The 10,583-nt window shown below is 40.9% G+C and overlaps 1 long non-coding RNA gene across 1 annotated transcript in view; it reads left to right on the top strand.

Moving 5' to 3' along the window:
* LOC144782676 (uncharacterized) overlaps positions 1 to 3,876 on the top strand; it is a 155,401-nt gene extending 151,525 nt beyond the window's left edge. Inside the window, exon 3 of the long non-coding RNA XR_013601203.1 lies at positions 3,802 to 3,876. This is a non-coding gene — a long non-coding RNA (uncharacterized LOC144782676). The remainder of the gene's footprint in view (positions 1 to 3,801) is intronic.
* Positions 3,877 to 10,583: the final 6,707 nt, after the last annotated feature.

Raw genomic sequence — 10,583 nt, forward strand, 5'->3', positions numbered from 1 at the left:
AATGTAGCTGGTGCTAATGAAAAGCGCCCCAATACCCTTTGGGTCGAGTTCATGCCACCACATAAAACTGCAAAAGTATTTTTTTTAAATCACTCGACTTTCGAGGTTGTGTTACTGCCCCACTTTCATTAACATAAAGCTCCTCTCGCTTGCTTTTGCCTCAACTACTTTCCGCAGAGCGCTTGGATGTCGACTACATGATGAAGTCTGTTTTGTATTTCCTCTAATTTGTTTTAATATTAAGGGATACATGCTTCCTCGCGCTCATGTCTTCCAAATTTAAATAATCACTTATTTCGTGCTCATTTCGAGCTTGATCATTTCTGCTGGAGTAAGGACAGCAGACTTATTTACATTCAGTGAGTTCTACCTCACAGAGATCTACGCTAAACAATAAAAAAGTGATTATTGCAAAACTGCAGCAGTCACATTATTAGGAGAGCTACAAAATCTAAAAAGCAAAGGAAAATATTCTTGACTTTCCATTTTACCAGTGAATACCGGAGCCGGGTGCAAAGGGCTCTCGTGATTTTAAGTATTTGCATAATAGTTAATCCAGGCTGTGTTTTCCTGGTATTCGAAAACGGGCCGTCCTATATTTGTAATAGCTGATCCAGTCAAGTATATTTTCCTTTGCTTTTTAGATTTTGTAGCTCTCTCTTATCTCGAGATAAAATCAGGACATCAAATCCATGAATGTGAAGAACAGGCTTGGAGTGGGTGGCGTACTCCTGCATGAAAGAGAGGAGAGGTGAGGAGATGTGGCGTTTCCAGAGCTGCCGACTGTGGGACAGGGAAACACCGGTTTCAAGTCTCGGTCAGGGCTGGTCTCGGTCCAACAAAAAACCTGTGATTCTGGGCTAATGACTTGATTTCCCCAGGTTTAACAAAACACACATAATGCGACCCTGCCTAATAATGTGACTGCTGCTCGGTTAAAGCTTTCTGATACCTGGGTACGAGTTTGTGTTAAACTGCAAAAAAATACGGCGTAATTTTTTAGAGCTCTATAAGTGAGCCCGATCAAACCCTGCTGGGGGTCACATCGCCAGTAACGCTTCATAAAACGGTTTCCTTCGTTATACTTTGCTGAGGTGGCTCGCTCTGCGCTCACCTCTGATATTCGAGCGGTACAATAAACTAGCAGTGTTTGTCTGGAACAGGCACTGAGTCTGACTCCACACGAGCAGCAGCAGCACCAGCACACGAGTCGACTCGAGTCCACAGTCCACACAGTCAGTCACAACCACGAGGCGAGAGTCGGACTAGTAGACAGTGAGTGAGTACGTAGTGATCACTAGTAGTGAAGAACCGTTACCAGCGCCGCGCGCCAATGGCCAATCACTGCATGACTACAAGAAGTCAGATACAGTGATTGGCCATTGTGCACTGCGGCTGAGCCACCCACGCGCGGCATCCAATATGGATTGCCCCTGCTCTGCGGAACGGTGACCAGCCAATCCTGGCGCTGCTGCAGCGCCAGGATTGGCTTGGAGGGCACACGAAATGCTCGCCCTGTCGCCCTTTTAACGCCAGGGCTGCGCCGCATGCGAATAAACATGCACCCCCCCCATGTCACTATGGGGCACCCTAATATGCACATGCTCGGGCAAGTTTCTGCCCCAAGCTGTGATGCGCGTTCGTCTTCTGACTCGTCGTCTGTCTCGTCGTGACATTTCAGCGCCTGTCAATCATTCACTGACACTGCAGCCCGCAGCCCGCCCCCCTGCGCACTCCCGTTTCAGTCGGGCATGAGAAGTCAGGAAGTAACTGCAAGTTGTTGTTGGGACATTTATTTTAATTATTTACTGGCAGCCGTGTGTCCATGGGCTGGTGGGGCTACGCCCCTACGCCCCAATGGACGCACCGCTGCTGAATACCCCTACTTCTATCTTTAATACTTTCCCTGTGTGGGTAGTCACTAATACATTAGCTACCGGATATCTTTTTACATCTCCGTGTACACACCTAGGGCGTCATTAGGGCCATCCTTTTGTGAAATGGGACCACCCGCCATTGCTCGGGGGTGCCCTTGTTGACATTAGGATGTGCCCGCCACACTGGCAGACGCATCCTGCATTCTTGGCATTGCGGCGGGCGGTGTTCTCAGCACGGCCCACTGCAATGCCAAGAAGGCATGCCTTGCACTTCCATGCACAACGTGGCAGGTACCGCGCGGTGCCTGCCATGTTGTGCATGGAACTGCAGGGGGGTACCATAGGTACCCCCCATGTGCACCCCCCACCCCACAGAATCCCTGGGGGCCCGCTATGGGCCCCCAATTGTGTGAACCGCCTGCATTCCGCCACGGAAAGGCATTTCCCCGCAGACATGCTAATATGGATGGTGGTGTCTCCCAGACACAGACACCATGTTAGCAGCTTTTCCGCCCGGTCGACTCTTCGACCGGGCGGGAAAAAGGCAGACGGTCTTTCCGTCCGACGGTGTCCCCCCGCCATGTTAATGTGGCAGGAGGAATTTGAAAACGGGGGGTGATTTATGGCGGGCAGATCCGCCTGCCATACTAATGACCCCGCTAATATCTACTTTCCTTTCGGGAAGGATCTGGGAGGGTAGTACCAACTTTTGTTTATAACTGATTGACTACACCAGAGTCTAGTAAAGCAGTAATGTTCCGGTTGTTAAGAAAAAGACTTACATACAAACAATGACCAAGCTCTTGAGTGTAAAGGATGGTGCATGGTATAAAGCTGACATCCATGGGTTCCTCTGTAGACTTCATTTTAGGGCAATACCGAGATATGTGTCCCCACTCACCGCAGTCAAAGCACTGGGGACCTTTAAAGGTGGGTGGCACTGATTTAAAGATTCTAGGTGTGAGACTTTCTGTGGGGGGGTTGAATAAGTTTCCTATCATGTTTAATCTTGCCGCTGGTAAATCCTCTAGGATTTTTCTTGTTCCTCAAAACCGGAACTTGGTTTAGTTCTAGCAAAAGTTTTGGCCATTTCTATGGGTTGTTTAACTCTCAACCCAGTATGTTGTCTTAACCACTTCTGTGTCGCAAGAGGTAGGGCCTCCAACAATTGTTTTAAGTATATCAGATTCATGATCTCCTTTTTTGTGTGATCTAGGGGTTTGAGCCACTTATCGGCAGCCAATTTCAACGTAATGAAAAGGGAATTTGGGGTTATCCCATGGCACTTTCCAAAACTTCAACCGGTAAGACTCGGTGTCCAATCCTAATTGCTAACTGACAACCTTGATTTCTTCATAGGTTTTGATGCCATATGGATTTGCTGCCTGGTAAGCAGCTTGGGCTTCCCCTACTATCAATGGGATAAGGATATAGGGCCATTTCTCTGGAGGCCACGCACCAGCTTTAGCAGCGCGTTCAAAGTTTATTAAGAAAGGTTGGAAGTCAGTTGAAATTGGTCCTCTGCTACTTTATGAAGCCTTTCCACCTGTGCCATCATTGAATCTTTACATATCTAACGATCCGCTTTGGCAGAGGACATCTGTCTCTCAAGCACCTATTCTAGCTTACGTGTGGCCCTGTATTAATTGCTGTACAACGTTTTAAATTTTTATCAATGAATGGTTAAATCGCCTGCATTCTCCACCACCTGTCACAGTTGATGAGATTTCTAACAATCAATCAATCAATCAATCAATCAATCAGAGCATTTGTATAGCGCACTACTCACCCGGAGGGTCTCAAGGCGCTAACACACTCACAACTGTATGTGCTTTAGTGTTCTCTTTATTTTGGTTATTCCTTTTTGGGGTTAAAAAAAACAATGGGTAATATAGTGTTTCTTCTTCTTTCTCTCACTTCCCAGGCTTCAAGGTCCTTCAAGATTCAAACACCCGATCGAAGCATGCAATCGAACAAAAGAAAACAAAACAAAAGCTAGAGATAATTCCTTTTGAATTGTTTATCTCACAATTTATTGAGATAGGAGAGGTTCATTCCCAAAGACACGTACACCCCTGGATGACAACTAAGTAAAGAATAGCTTCATGGCAGAAAAGAAAAAATTAGAATGGTGCAGAGGACTTAGTTAACTTCACAAAGTTCTTGTTATTAGCAGTTGAGATTAAAGTGGCTACTTTAATCTGATAGTTAACGTTCCCGTTTAATGTATGCTCGCTGTTTTCAAGGGAAACAGAGGGAAGAGAGAGACAAAACTTTAAGTCCCTCTTCCCTCCCACTTTCCCCAGATCTGGCGCTGTACCTGGCTAAGCCACATTTCTTCAAAAACGCCAACTCCGACATACTCGTTGCATCTTCTCAGGTCTTGTCTTCTTGAGTGTTGAGCTGCCATTTAGGAGCAGTATGGCTCAGCACCGCAAACCTTTGGGCGGCTCCTCTATTCTGGAATTCTCGGATGAGAAACCAGGTAGGTTTTGGCTCCGTCCTGTGTCCTCGGGTAGTTGTCTTCAACTTCTCTGTCTCACAAAGCATTTTCTCTTCCACACTCAAATGCTCTTCTTCCATATACTCCCCTTTAAAGGGCTTAGCCTGTTCTGTGATTGGTTCTTGGGCCGCCATGTGACCGGTCTAAGAGGGCTCACTGTCCCCCATGTGACCACTCTTGTAGGTCTCCTGGAGAGCAGTGTAAGAATTGTCTACCTGTCTGGGAGAGCTGCTGTTTGGCTGCGGGTACAAAGAAGATTGCTCTGTATGAATAACATCCCAAAAGATGTCTTCTTCCTCTAAATCATGCGTACTTACTCTACAGAGTGGTATCAATGTAAGCAGCGTTATTGGCTCTCCCTCAGCCAGAGAGCAGCTGCACCCTCCTGTCAGGCCCGGTCGCAGTGACTCGTATATCTCCCTGGTTCACATGTCCAAAAGACGATGTGGTGACAACAGTATGATGCTCCTGGGGACCCCTCCAGGGCTAAACTCTAGGCAGCTATTCAAGCTCCAAAATCGCACTCAAACATAAATTAGAGACGGTCTCATTAATGTTAATCTCCTGGGGGCAGACCTGAGGAAAGTTGCTGACCAAGTCAAGTGAAAATAGGTTAGAACTGGTTAGAACATCAAGGAGAAACGTTTATTATCCGTTGAAAGCAAACGGCTTGAAATGTAGTTCAATTAATAACGTATTACAACATAAAAATTAAAATATGAATTGTAAAATATTTAAATTAAATTGTCCAAAAAACCCAGAAACAACTTTTTGAGCTAAAACCATTCACAGTAGTAGTGTCAACAGGTGACTCAGTTTCCCAAGTCAGTTTGAATTTTTCGGCTTCAAATTAAAGTTGTAGTGCTAGTGAAGTTCTAATTCACTTAACCAATTATTAGACTAACACAGTCTTATCTATGTCACTGTCCTTAACTTCACATCCCAATACCAAGTTTATTGAAATATTGAGGTTTGCTATATTAACTACTGAGTTTTGTGTTCTGTGGCAATGGTTGTGCCTAAGAGTGTGATATCAGCGCACTGTACTTTTTCCCAGTTAGCTTCAATATATGTATTTACTACCAGTACTGAGCGAAGATGGAGCTCTATCTGCCAGTGGTTTTTGCCCTGTTTTATACGGTGCCACAATCACATTACTACCATTGCTCCCCCTTTCAGCTGTATTAATGAACCAGTCCTGTGTTGTTTTTCCTTATAAACCGTGTTTGTCACCTGCTGTGCACAAAAGGCCAAAGAGACGAAATTGTTTAGATAAAGCAAATTAAAATATAAACCCTGTGCGCACTGTACAATGGTTATCAGAAGCTTAGAGCAGCCAGACTAACGGCTGACTGTACTGTTTGGATGGTCTACTTATAGTTCAATTAAACACACAGACTGTACATATTACACCTTTCAGATCAGGTACTTAAAGCATTAAGATACACAGAAATACAGGAAATGATGTTAGGGTTACTATTTTTAATGTATATATAAATACATTATGGATACATAAATACATTATACAGATCTACATAAGGCATATGTAAATGCATACAAATCATTTCATAATCATCAAAAACAATACTATTTTATTGATGCTAGTGAAGTACTCAGATACTCATTTTCAAACCATCCTCAAGTCATCAGAAATATTCACAACTCGTGAAGTAATCCGATACGCATTTTCAAATCATCTTTAAGTCATCAGAAATAGTCACACCCTGTGAAGTAATCAGATACTCATTTTCAAATCATCCTCAAATCATCAGAAATATTCACACCATGTGAAGTAATCAGATACTCCTTTTCAAATCATCCTCGGGTCATCAGGAATATGTCACATCTTGTGAAGTCATCAGATGCTCATTTTGAAGCCATCCTCCAATCATCAGGCTCAAATTTCTAAACTTTGCTGATGACTTCAAGATGTTGGTGATTTCTGAGGACATGAAAATGACTTCTACCGTAGACATTCAATAGTTCTAGGATGGCTTCTAAAGTAATCCTGTTTGACCGGGGAAATAAAATAATCAATGGCTGCATTTAAATGGCAGTCTCCCTCCTTTCACACAAACAGCTGCTCACACTTCATGCCTTTCCCTTGTTTCCAACACCCCCCTCAAAAACTACAGAACAGAATGGAAGAATGCTTTGTCAGTCCCCTCTCTAGTGAGAAGGGCACCAGATCAACACACTGCTCAACACAGCAGCTATATCCCCTCGCCCTCGGTCACAATAGCACTGTGCTTCCACTTCCTCTCTGATGCAATGCAGGTAGATTAAAAAAACAGAAAAGGGACTGCACCAAACTCACAGTGCAGGAATTAACTTGGCGGCCATCAAACATTTGTAAAGGCAACTTGTTCCTAACTTGTACATACAACCTCTCTGCCGGTGTGCACACCACCTTTAGAAGCCTTCATTTTTCTTGTTTGAACCAACTATTGTAGAAGCAGGCGAGACACAGAACACATTTTAATTTGTGTTGAAAGTAAAACATTTAAATGGAGTTTTATATAGCGTAAACTTGGCCGAAAGACATCAGAGTGTGCTTTACATGAGAACAAGATATTTTTACACTTGAGAGCCAGATGTTGCAATTTATTTTTAGGAAGAGGCAGGCTATGTGATTTAATCAGGGGATGTTGAACAGAGGTCGAGATTTGAAACATGAAGTTGTTTCAACACTTCACTTATTCTTTTAATAAAACTGCCAGACATATTATAGTCGAACTGTGCATTCCTTTACTATAACATCCACTTACATATTAGGGTTTTTTATGAGTATCTAAAACGATTAGGTTAAAAAAAACACAAACAGTTTGTAAACTTCTGATAATTTATTACTAGTTAGATGTTACATCTTTTTCAGAATAGCAATGCATTTAAGGCTCTAATAATTTCAATTGATCTTAATAATAATGAAAATATATGCAAACACATGCACGTTTGTTTGTTAAAATTGTTATATAATATTAATAACCTAGCCATACCATTCAGTTTAGCATTAAAAGTTTGGAACAATGCTTTGCACTTACATCTTTTTAATAGTTCAATAGTAAGCACATAATAAGGTTCATATTCATATCAATCGCTGTATACTAAATCATTCAATTCAGCATGCAACACTTGAAAAGAAGAATGTGATTAGTAGTCTGGAAATATTCATTAAAGTACAGTAGTATCAATATTCACTATTTGTTCTGCATTGTAAATGAAAACTATATGATTATATTGTGTTAGTGTTCAAGAAGTATCACTCACATTTTAGTCTCTTCATACGTAGTCTTCATACCCTAGGCTTCACAAAAAGAATACTACTGAATACTAAAATTGACATAAAATAGTCTTCAAATGCTATAAAAAGACAGGTTAACCAATAAATGTAGTATTCAACTTCGGTATGGGTGAGTGGCCGAGCTGGTTTTCTGATTACTTCTTGGTCCAGCATTGTAGGTCCTCCCACCTCTTATGACAATGAATGCTGCGCCGCTTCTAGACCCCAGGGTTTCCACCTTCTTGGTAATGGCCTTCCAAATGACCTTTTTCTGATGGCTGTTGACCTGTATGAATAGAAAAAAAAATAATATGATTTCTTTGATGTGTTTTTAATCGTATGCATTGATGTAATTTTGAGAATTTTTAAACTTCCGTTTGTGATGAATATGTGAGTTTGAGTGATCCCATAGTGCTTTATTTATGAACAGAAAAAGTTAAAGGAAAAAAGATTTGTTTCATGACTTTTTTTGTTTATCTTTATTGATATAACACAATTTTACTACATCACTCATAAGCAACATTTTAAATGTGAGAAAATTGAGATGAAGTGTTAACTCAATAATTAAAGTAACACTCAATTTTATTTTTCCTCCGTTTAAAAGCATTTAGAAGCATCATTTTGTTCACAACTCTAAGTTTGAGTGACAAGGAATTATTTTTAAGAGTACAATACCTCAGTGCTTCAGTTGTTCACCTGTGACTCTGTCCCCACCTAGCCCATATATCTGCCTGAGCACTGCTCATTGCCTGACCCTGCTATCTGCAGCCTGATTATCATGATATCAAATTAACACTGCCTTCCTTAACGTTGAAAAGAAAATATGAAATTGTGCTCATTTGAAAAGGAACTCAATGTAATGAGCTACTCTGAAAGTACCTCAGAGCTACTGGTAGCTCCTAAATGGACTGATTGGAAACATCTGATCTAGATTGAGTGATTTGTGGGATAATACACGTAGCAAACATCATTTTAATTTGGTATGTAAAAAATTATATATATGTACAATTGTAAAGAAAATATAATGTGTTTTCTAATTTTGCATGATGTGGAATTTCTATATTTCATATGAAATTCATACATATACATAGATATATCTCTAAATATACACCATATTAAATATAGGGCTTAAAACATACCACACATACAAATGTTGTTTTCTCTAATCATAAATGTCTTAAAATGTCACACTAATGTAACTCATAGAAGACACTTCACTTAAATCACTCCACTTCACTCAGGAACTCAAAGGGACATAGTCTGGGTTAAAAAAACACAGATTTACAAATACTTTTTAAACATGTACCTGTTCCTCTGGTAGGGCATAGAGCTGGCTGCAGAGGGACAGGACCTCCTTTGCCAGTAACTCCAGCTCCTCTGGCGAGAAGGCTGGGGTCTTGTCACCTTCTCATCCTGGCATCATGGCTCCTACAGGTCGGAAACAGCAGCAAAAGTTGAGGAGGTCATGTTGGCTGTTTTTTTAAATGCTGAGTACATGTACACGACATACGCGATCATCAGTGGAAATGGACACAGCCATTAGCTCTCGTACATTGCTGTCACGCACATTAGCCTATGGCTGTGTTCATCATAGAGTTTTACACCCACAGCCCGGTCAACTTCCGCTTCGGCAGCCTAATTGCAAATGTCCTTATGGCGAGGTCAGATGCCTGCAATTTTAGATGGTCAAATAGTGTGTTTGAGAATATTTAGTACGTAAGCACTACTCAAAATGGTGGCTAGTTTGTTTGCATATACAAAATGCTAATTTAGCTAGTTATTTTAAAAAATAAACATTTATAGTTAGTGTGTTACTTTGGTGAAATGGGATAGGTGTGCAGGTTTGTTTACAGTATATTGGTTGAAAAATAATAATAATGATTTTAAAACAATAGAATATTAAAAATGTTATTTGTTAAGAAAGGATGTCAATATTACATGTTCTGTTAAATGTGTTAAGAAACCATATATATTGTTAGCAAAACATGACATTTGTGTTTTTTATAAAAAAAGTTTGAAACTTTTTCAAAATCTTGACAAATTTTCATTGCAGACATATGAACTCAGGAAGATTGAAGAGACAACAGCCTCAAGTCTTCCAACCATTTCCAGACCTTGCCACCATGGAAGAAAGGGATGTTATAAAACAAATCATATTGTATAGGCAAACTATACTGGATTGATGTGATCAGCTGGACCAAGATCTTCTGCCACACAATAGAATTCCAACATCTAATATATCAATTGTCAAACTAATGGCAGTACATCATTTTGTGGCCAAAGGATCGTTCCAATACACTGTGGCAGTATCCAGTGGAATGTCACAACTAACTTTCAGTGGTGTGCTACAAGAAGTTCTTATTTCAATGATGAGACACATCAACAGCTTCATCCAGGTTCCACAACATGAGGATTTTTCCAATGTGAAGAGCAAATTTTATGGTTTCGGTCACCTACCACATGTGGTTGGAGCAATTGATGGCACTCATATTGCCTCAGTGCCACCATACGCCAGAGAGCAAGTCGACCGGAATCGAAAGAACTTCCATTCAATCAATATGCAAGTTGGACAAGTTACTTACCTGTAATCCTGGTTCTCTTCCAGGGGTATCCTCATCAAAGTCATAGGCACTGAATATTCCCGTTAGTTGCAAAAAATATAAGAAGATTGTATAGGAATAACACGTGGACTCTCGCCTCTATTTTTCTTTTTAGTGTTTATACTACGTATTTGCAGAACATCTTCTAGCTTGGCAACCATACTACCTCCTCAGAATACCCTTTGAGAAGCTTAGAAGCGCCTCACATAATATTTACAACATTCTCAACTTAGGTATTTACTTATATGTTTCTCTTGAATTTTATGTCACTTTGGAAGTGGTTAGTCACGAACTATCCTTGAATTTGGAATTGGCTTACTGTA

This window comes from Lissotriton helveticus, chromosome 9, assembly GCF_964261635.1.
Source record: "Lissotriton helveticus chromosome 9, aLisHel1.1, whole genome shotgun sequence".
Taxonomy (NCBI): Eukaryota; Metazoa; Chordata; class Amphibia; order Caudata; family Salamandridae; genus Lissotriton; species Lissotriton helveticus.